A 10571-nucleotide genomic window follows, 5' to 3' on the forward strand; every position below is an offset into this window, starting at 1 on the left:
CAGATTATTATTTATTTATTTATTTTGCATCGAGAAAAAGTTGCTTTGATTGAGTCTTGGATTGTATAAAGTACTATATAAATAAAGGTAAAATACAATATTAAAATATAATAATAATAATAATAAATAAAAAATGTAAAAAAAAAAAAAAAAAAATTATACACATATGTAGGCTCTAGCGCTACCCATATTTTACCTCATTCATGTGCAGCTTTATGATTAGGGGAGCACAACGTAACACTTTTGTTTGTCTAGTACAAATATGTCGCTTTGTTTCATAATTACAGTGTATACGTATTTTTTGTTATTTACCTCAAAAGAAGGGAAGTGAAGTGTGACAACATGCCAAGCTGGTGGGATACAATGTAACACGTGAGGAGCACGATGTTATCTGATCGAATGAAAAAAAAATATACACGACAAACTTAAATATTTGGTCAATAAAATAAAATAATTTACTTTCTCAAATAGAATAATGCCATTAATATATATCTCAAAAATAGATTTTTTTTATTATATATATATATATATATATATAATTAAATATATATATATATATATATATATATATATATATATATATATATATATATAATTAAAAAAACTATTTTTGAGTTTGACAATGAACACATCGCAACCATGCGTGTTACGACTCTAATCGCAACACACAGCTGTACAGTTCAAAATAATGTGCGCAAATAGATGAAACATGAAACATTCAGAAAAACACTCCACAAACAGTTCTCATAGAACACAAGACATATAAACGAGCCAAAATGCTTTGTTTGTGGCCCGCGCTCCCTTATGATCCCACCAATAATTATTGGGTTGAAGCTGCTTCTGCAGTTTCATTATCAATTTCATATTTACCTGTAATCAGTTTCATAGAAAAAAACTGATTACTAAATGCTTTGGAGCAGCTGCATGCACGCTCTACAAACGCTTCCAGTGTGAATACTCTTGCGAGTCTGCAGCTGCAGTAACGCTGTAGTTACGCTGACGCTCTGCTCACGCTTGCGGTGTGAAACCGGCGTTAGGCCATGTCCCAAAACCATTCAAACTAGCGGTTATTAAACCTCTTATTAAGAAACCACAGCTAGACCCTAGTGAACTGGCAAATTACAGACCCATTTCTAATCTTCCATTTATGTCTAAAATTCTAGAAAAAGTTGTGTCTGCTCAATTGTGCTCCTTCTTGCAAAATAATAATATCTTTGAAGAATTTCAGTCAGGTTTCAGGCACCATCATAGCACAGAAACTGCACTTGTAAAAATCACAAACGACTTGCTACTTGCGTCAGATAAAGGCTGCATCTCATTGCTAGTTTTACTTGATCTTAGTGCTGCGTTCGACACTATAGATCATGAAATACTCATAGATCGATTACAAAACTATACAGGTATTCAAGGGCAGGCTTTAGGATGGTTCAGATCATACCTGTCCGATCGCTACCACTTTGTTTATTTAAATGGGGAGTCATCGCAGCTAACACCAGTAAAGTATGGAGTGCCACAAGGATCTGTCCTAGGTCCCTTACTATTTTCAATTTACATGTTACCCCTCGGTAATATTATTAGGAAATATTAGTTTCCATTGTTATGCTGATGACACTCAACTATATATTTCAACAAGACCAGATGAAACTTCTAACTTAGCAAAGTTAACAGAGTGTGTTAAAAATGTGAAAGACTGGATGACCAGCTACGGAACATGTTACCTGTTTCTGATGCAGAAAAGTTAGTTCATGCATTCATGACGTCTAGACTGGACTATTGTAATGCACTACTAGGTGGTTGTCCTGCTTCTTCAATAAATAAGCTACAGGTAGTCCAAAATGCAGCTGCTAGAGTCCTTACCAGATCAAGAAAATATGATCATATTACCCCAATTTTACAGTCTCTACACTGGCTACCTATTAGGTTTCGTATCACTTACAAATTATTACTTCTTACCTATAAGGCCCTTAATTGTTTAGCTCCTGCATACCTAACTAGTCTCCTACTACGCTACAATCCCTCACGCTCCCTAAGGTCGCAAAACTCTGGACTTTTAGTAGTACCTAGGATAGCAAAGTCCACTAAAGGAGGGAGAACCTTTTCTCATTTGGCTACCAAACTCTGGAATAGCCTTCCTGATAACATTCGGGGTTCAGAAACACTTTCTATGTTTAAATCTAGATTAAAGACTCATCTCTTTAGCCAAGCATTCACATAATGTATCTCATAACGTTGTAATTTCAGTTACATCTGATCAAATGCACATTAATATTCTTCAGCTTGGGCTAAACCATCATTTTTGTTTGGTCGGAAGTTGGAACAGCAGCTACGCTAATTATTTCTTTGTTTCTCTGTCTCTGCCACGGGATTTCCATCCCGTGGTAACTAGGATTTACACAAGATTCAGCCTGGATTCAGAAGAAGAGATGATGCCAACCCCTCAGAGGACCGCAGATGATGCCAGCCTTGAAACAACATACAGCACTACATAATTTTCCTACAAGTTGATTACAGCACATAACCATTGCAATTAGTGTTCATCATCTGTTTGATTACACAGTTACTGATTTTAACATTTATATCATATGTACATCGACTTAACATACAGTATTCACCACTAATAAGCTACTAAATATATTGTAGTAGCCTAAAACCTTTGTGCAGCTGCTCGGCGACGATTTGTATTGTAAAAAGCGCTATACAAATAAACTTGAATTGAATTGAATTGAACAGAACCATATCTTCACACTCCTGACTGAAATACCCTGTAAAACATAAGGCAACTACCAAGTATGAAAAGAAATTGCATTACAAAAACACATTAATTCTTATAATCCCCTCTTCCAGACTCTTCTCTAGAGTCTGGATTCTCCTTTCTCCTTCTGTGGCAGTGGGCGATATCCTGCAGAGATAGCAGACACCATAGTATACATACGTTGTGTGAAACATTTCACAATGCATGGACCAAAGATACATAATAGAAAACAAAATAAGTAATACCGGTATTATCATTGAGACATAAGGTGCAAACGTGCCAAATAGGCTAGAGAGAATACCCCAATTCCAATTGTTAGTTCTAGACTTTAGCTCATCCTCATACATCTGGGATGAGATCTGCTTCATAGTAGCTACAGCAGTGCCAATTGATCCCTCTGGCTCATCATTTGCAGGTATGTATGTGCAACATTTGTCACCTATAACAGAACACACCCCTCCCTGCTTGGGCAAGAAGCATGTCCAGCGCCAACCTGTTTTGCATGACCACCTGTCTCATTGCTTTCAGTTCGCTTTGTACCAGTGTTGTTTTTGACAACCATCTTAGATTTAGTCTTAGTCTTAGTCTTTTGGACTAAAATGCTTCTTAGTTTTAGTCAAATTTTAGTCACTTCTATATGTGATAGTTTTAGTCCAATTTTAGTCGACGAAAAGTCAAAAAGGTTTTAGTCTAGTTTTAGTCGACGAAATGTCAAAAAGGTTTTAGTCTAGTTTTAGTCAAAAAAAGGGAAAAAAGTAGTCTTTTAACAAATTAATGTAAGTCAGTAAGTATTTTGCTGTTGGGTAGTGTCACTTATAAGTTCTGAAAATAGCAGACCTATAGTTCAACACAATGTGAGCTTCCGGATCGACTATTTTCACCAATAATTACAATAATGAAGGAATGTTTTAGAACATAAAAGACAAACAAGGATGGAATGCTAAAACGGCTTGCCATACTAGTACAGCAAAGAGTATTTAATGCTAAAACGGCTTGCCATAGCGTCAGATACTTTTTAAGTTTTAATTGGCATGCACAATAAGCGGAAATGTCATGCATTTTAAACGTCTGGCGGACCACCCACTAACATTTTCGTCTGTTCTCGTCTCGTCAACGAAAACTAACACACGTCTCGTCATGTTTTAGTCATCAACGAGCCATTTTTATCTCGTCATCGTCTCGTTATCGTCATGAAAAAAAGTGGCGTCAACTAAATGATTTCGTCATCGTTGACGAAAACAACACTGCTTTGTACCCCTGCCAGTGCAGCTGTGGTGCTGTTAACAAATGATGCCAGTCGATAATGCATGATGTCCTGTTGTTTCATGAGGTCTGAAACGCCGAACTGAGGTATCATGGACTTCCAGAACCGAGTCCAGTGTGATCTCATCTGATGTTCATCAGGGACGTCCTCGTTGTCCACTGATCGTTTGCTCCTGAAAGACAAATCACATTGTATATGCATAACAGTCACACGATGTTGCAGCTGCACTGGTGCACAGAGACCTGTCCAGCTCATCCTGTAAGTGTTGTTTACAGTGTCCCCACCACAGTACCAGTCATCAGCCAGCACTGCACCTTTCGCTGGCCAACGATCTTCCCAGAGCGTGAGCAATTCAATGCAGGCAGTGTTCCTAGAGGTGTAACAAACAGTTCTATTATTTCCCTTAGCACATGCTGCGGTGTTCTTCTCACATGAGCCCCTCTCGAACCTTGGACAGTAACTTTGCAGCCACCTTTCTATACCCTGCCCTTGGTTTATTATTTGTTTACAATTTGTAGCACTTATACCTGTCACGCTTTCACCTGATGTCCCATTAAAACAATAAGGAAACATAAAACCTTCTGGTAACACCAGGCTAATTTTTACATCAACAGTTTCAGTTTCATTTCTACTTTTTTACTTGATGCATCTTCTTTCTTGCTCGTTTCATTCATATGACAGTAATTATGGTACGGTTTAGTTTCATGAGTATAGGGTGTTGTTACCATCTTTACACACCTAGGAGACCATACATACATTTTCCCTGCATAGTCTGGACAGAACACAGTGAAATTGGTGGGTTACGGTTATAGACAAATGGTTTCAAGGATACAGTTATTGCAGAACTGAATACTTCCTGACACACCACACAGGATTCATTGGTCAGTTGACGCGCTGTCCAGTTTGCATACTGCCAGAAGAGGTTTCTTTTGGCTTTCTCCGTTGAAGCGTTGGGTACCATGAGTCCAGCTAGGACAATACACATTATTGCTCTGGAAAACAAAACAGTTAGTACATGTAATACATTGTTCTTCATTTCAAGGGTTTCACTCTGGTTGCATGAATCCACTGTGGAAAAAGATCAGTTAAAACAACAGTTCTGGTCACTGCTAGTATCTCTGTAGGCCCATCGTACAGAGAGTCATTAAGGCCCTCGGTTTTTAGTTTCTTTATCAATACTTGATTGCCCACTTCAAAGGGGTGTGAGTTAGCTTTAGGGATCTCAGGGTGTTTCATGTTGACCCTTTCCCAGAACTCAGTTAATTTTTCTATTAGGCCTACAGAGTACTCAGACATGTGGTCAGTTAACATTACACCTATCCCTACCATTCCGTGGCGCCAAGGGATGGGGAAAGGTCGGCCCATCACCACCTCATAGGGTGATAAGTTATCTAAATTTGGCTGAGGCATCATTCTTAGGTCTGCTAAGACAATTGGAAGGACCCTTGTCCAATCGGATGTATTCATACTGATCATTGCTTAAGATACTTTTGATGTGAAAGGTGTGCCCTTATCGGAATCTATTGATACCGGGATACCATATCTGGGTATGATTTCTTTGGTTAAAAACTGCACGACCACATATGCGTTTTCTTTGGCACATGGAAAAGCTTCTACCTACTTAGAAAATTTGTCCACAAGCACCAAGAGGTATTTAAAAGGTCCCCTCTTGGGCATGTGTGTGAAATCAACCTGCCATTCAGTAAACGGTTGGTTAGGCCTCGGCAGGTGTTGATATTTTGCTGGAGGTTTGCTTATATTATTTTTAGCGCAAATTAAACATCTGTCAAGAATGTCATTAACCGTTTGCGGTAATTGGTCGACGCAAAATAAACCTCGCATTGTATCTAGTACCCCTCTTCGGCCGCGATGAGTGATATCATGAAATTCGCGGACGAGAAACGGTAAAACAGACGCAGGTAAACACAGTCGACCATCTTTGTCACGCCAAAGGTCATCAGGTCCCTGAGACGCGGAGAAAACTGACCAAAATTGATGGTCAGTTTCGCTGGCTGCTTTCTGGACAGCGACAAGGTCAACATCTGGAATCATTGACGACGTCATTTTTGAGGTTGACGCTAGAGCTATATTAACATGGGGGCTTGGAGGTCCCTCTTGAGCAGCCCTTTTTGCATTTAGGTCAGCCAGTGAATTACCCCTAGCCACATCATTATGTAAACTCGAGTGACCCTTCGTTTTTACTATGGCTATTCTCCTTGGGAGACATGAGGCTTCAATCAATGACTCAACTAAATTTTGATGTGAAATTGGCTTGCCATCCGCCCCCACAAATTCCCTGGCTCGCCATATTTGAGCAAAGTCATGTACTACTCCGAAAGCATATCGTGAGTCAGTATAAATAGTCACATCTTTGTCGGCAAACATCTGACAGGCTCTGGTTAGAGCATACAGTTCTGCGGCTTGTGCTGAGCGAAAAGGAAGGCTATGTGCTTCCAACACAACGTCAGGTAGTTGACATACTGCGGAGCCACATAGGAAGATGCCATCTTGTGGTTTTGAGCACGAGCCATCCACAAAAACCATGTTACCCCCATCTAAGGGGGTCTCTTCCAAGTCAGACCGGAGAGCACATGTATGTGCGATCTCTGCTAGACAATCATGGGTTTCCATGGTGGCACAATCTATAGTTGGGGCCGTTGCTAGAAGGTGATGCAATGTCATAGCAACATCACTCATGCCTAATGAGCTCTTAATACTGAGGTTAGTTGTAGCAGTTAGCACATGTTCATACCCCGTCCTACGTTGCACCGACATATGTTGCGTGTTCAAATTCTGTATGGTGTGCTTTACCTGATGACAAGTGTGTAATGTTAGGGGGTGTGACAACACAATCTTTTCAGCATCTTGCACCATCAGTGCACATGCTGCCACCGCCTGTAGGCAACGTGGTAGACCCCTGATGATGTTGTCCAATGTTTTGGACAGGAAAGCCACAGGTCTCATGCCCCCTCCATGTTCCTGTGCTAATACTGCACATGCAGTATCAGGGCCATTGTAGGCGAACAAGTGGAAAGGTAACTTGTAATTGGGCAGGCCAAATGAGGGGCTGGAGCATAGGGCCCCTTTTAGCTGCTTAAATGCCTGTTTAGCCTCATCTGTCCAGATGATAGGTGACGATGCTGGGGTTTTATTGTCATAACAGGACCTCAATACTTTATCAAAATGAGAACAGTCGGGGATCCACTGTCTGCAGTAATTAACCAGTCCCAAAAAAGCCAACATTTGCTGCTTAGTGCGCGGTTGGGGGTGATTCCTTACTGCTTGAAGTCTGTCAGCAGTGAGGGTGCGCTGACCTTTGGTTAGGCAATGGCCTAAATAGGTCACGGATGGTAGACAGAATTGTAACTTACTCTTAGAGACCTTAAAGCCATGCTCACTGAGATGCTGTAACAGTGCTAGCGTACTTTCTTTGCAGACTTCCGCCGTCACAGCTGTTATCAGAAGGTCATCAGCGTACTGATGAAGTGCTGCCCCTTCAGGCAGACTCAGAGTGGAAAGGCAGTCTTTCACCACCATGCTAAAGTAGGCGGGGCTATCAACATACCCTTGTAGGAGGCGTGTCCAAGTATATTGCTGACCCCTGTGGGTGAATGCGAATAAGGGCTGTGTATCTGGTTCCACAGGAATGCTGAAAAAAGCAGAACAGAGATCAACCACTGAGAAATGGCCATGGTCACAATCAATAGCCATGAGAACAGATGTTACACCAGGTACCAAAGGGGCTATCGGTACTACCAATTCATTAATTCGCTTTAAATCTTGAGTGAATCTCCAGGTGCCATTTGGCTTGGGGACAGTATTCACTGGTGTGTTATAGGGGCTAGTGATGCGTTGTAGTACCCCTTGCTTCACTAGAGATGACACTATAACATCAATTCCCCTAGCTTTATCCTCTGATAGTGGATATTGCTTAATATATATAGGGTCACTATGCTTAACTGTAGCGCAGTACGGGGAACAGGAAACACTGCCTACATCATCCTTGTGGGCTGCCCACAGACTGACTGGTAATTCAGAAAAGTCAGTTTGGGGTGAGGTTATTTTACAAGTGGACAACAGTGACACCTGCAGGCCATTCAGGGCACCTATTTCATTACACACTTCGTCCGAGGTGTGCACTACAAGTTTACCATTTTTAAACCTCATCTCCACCCCCAGGGCAGCCATCAAATCCCTTCCCATTAAATTATAAGAGCACGATGCCATATATACAAATCTGTGATTTAGTCTGTGAGAGCCTGCCTTCAATTCTAATGGCGGTGTAAGCGGTGTGAAGAAAGGAGACCCATCAATCCCTACAGAATCAACACTCTGGTTAGAGAGTGGCCCCTCGTAGCCCCCACCCACCGATGACATAGTAGCCCCTGAGTCAATGAGAAAAGGGTTATCCCGCCCTAACATGTTAATCATTAGAGTAGCAGGCTCCTCCCCATTGGGGGAGTCTATGGTTATAGACAAAAGGGCGGTGTTGGGGGCGTGATTCTGTGGGCAACCCTATTGAGTGTAATAGGAATGTGTAGGGGGAGGGGGAGGAGGCAGTGCGGGGGAAGATTGATTTCCCTGATGCTGCGGCTGTTGTGGCTGCTGCTGTGGGTGGTATTTACCCTTCCTTTCATCGGCCTGTCTCTTCCTGCAGTCTACAAACCAATGCCCCTCCGTACCACAATAATGGCAGTTCCCCTTTCTACGTTGAACTTGCCCTGTATTTCCTGCTGTGCGGGCTCCACCCCCTGCGTAATGCAGGAAGGCAGGGTTCGCTGTTTTAGGCAGATCAAATAACCCATCACCAGCCATTGTTCTAATCTTTTTCCCCACATCCTCTACAGTCAATCGTGATCGGTCGGTTAACTGCAATTTCAGCAAAGGCCGCACTTCGAGTGCACAATTGTTAAGGAAAGTGGAGACAAAGAGGCAATCTGGCACGTGGTCATCTAATTCAAACCCGCCTAAGTGAATCCAAGCGTCTTTAAATCTTTTAAAGAAAACAGGCACTGGTTCTTTCTTTTCCTGTTTACAGTTAGTTACATGTGAAAGGTCCCTACTGGCGTGTCTTTCACCTATCAGAAATTTAGTAAGCTGCTTCTGAAGAATAGATATAGCGTTAGGGTTGTCTCGCCAGTAAAAATAACTTTCCCCATCTTTTTTGGAAGATGAGGATTTTGCTTTACTCCAGATTCAGAATTCAGAATATTTATTGTCATTGAACTTACATCCAATGAAATTATGTCCCACTCATCCTCGTCCTACTCCTGGGGATTTGCCTGGAGCTGATCATTCTCTGCAGCTAAGCAGGAAACTGTATCGAGTAAATGCGTCTCGTTGTATTTATTACCCATTTTGGACATGATTATGAATTTATAATCTGCGCCGGTAAAATGACTGTGTCGCGATAATTTTATTAACATGTCCACGAAGTGTAAAGGTTTGTCCACTTCAGGCAACATGCTCAAAATATATTTCAAAGTTAAGACAGACGGCAGAGTTACCTCTACGTGACCCCTCCGTTTTGATATCCACAAGTGAGCTTCATTTATTTTCTTGACGGGCGCTAGTGGGGGCGCGCAATGCTCTGCGTAAGTAGGCGCGGGCGCCGGATAGGGTGGCGGCGTGCATGGCGAGAATGAGGAAGTAGACTGTACTTCTGGATAGAGTTTAGTTGCTTTCTCTAATTTGGTTTTCTGTAACTTTGACTCAGCCTCAGCTAATAATTGTTTCTCGTTTTTTTGTCGGCTTTTTCGGTACCACATTCCTGACAGATTTTGGCAGTGAAATACCCTGTTTATCATTCCATACAGTTTGCATTTTTAACCAAACATCATACCCGTCTTTCATATATTTTTGGTCCCATTCAGGGTCACCTTCGCCTTTATATGTCAATCGAAAAGCTTGTGCCATATGATTTAGGTCAAAAGAACCCATTCGCGGATATGTAGGATACATCCCATTGGCTTCGGTCCAACCCGCTAAATTATTCACCCATAAATTTGTATAAAAACCCCAACTACATCTATTCATCCAATCACTTGGTGTTTTACCAGGATTCGGTTTAGGATAGGTGGCTCCCATGACAGATATACAGATAATATATACAGATATTCACCTCACCACGGGACAGACCGAAACTCGTGACTCACACTTTTGTTTTTAATTTAATTTCGTTTTCGATTTCTATAGCGCTCTTCCCAGCCTCGCTGTGGGTATACCTTACGTCAGTACAGAGAGTCAGACTATACTCTGTCTTACCTTACTACGCAGTTAAACAGTAATTGCTAATCAGATAGTCAGACTATACTCTGTCTTACCTTACTACGCAGTTAAACAGTAATTGCTAATCAGATAGTCAGACTATACTCTGTCTTGCCCAAGTTACGCAATTAAACAGTAATTACTAATTAGACAGTCAGACTATACTCTGTCTTGCCCAAGTCACGTAATTACAGACACACAGTAATAGTAATGTCACTAATCAGGTAGTCAAACTATACTTTGTCTTACCTGATCAGAGACATCACGTCGGGGTCACCAGATTGTTAG

Source organism: Garra rufa, chromosome 2 (assembly GCF_049309525.1).
Source record: "Garra rufa chromosome 2, GarRuf1.0, whole genome shotgun sequence".
Lineage (NCBI taxonomy): Eukaryota > Metazoa > Chordata > Actinopteri > Cypriniformes > Cyprinidae > Garra > Garra rufa.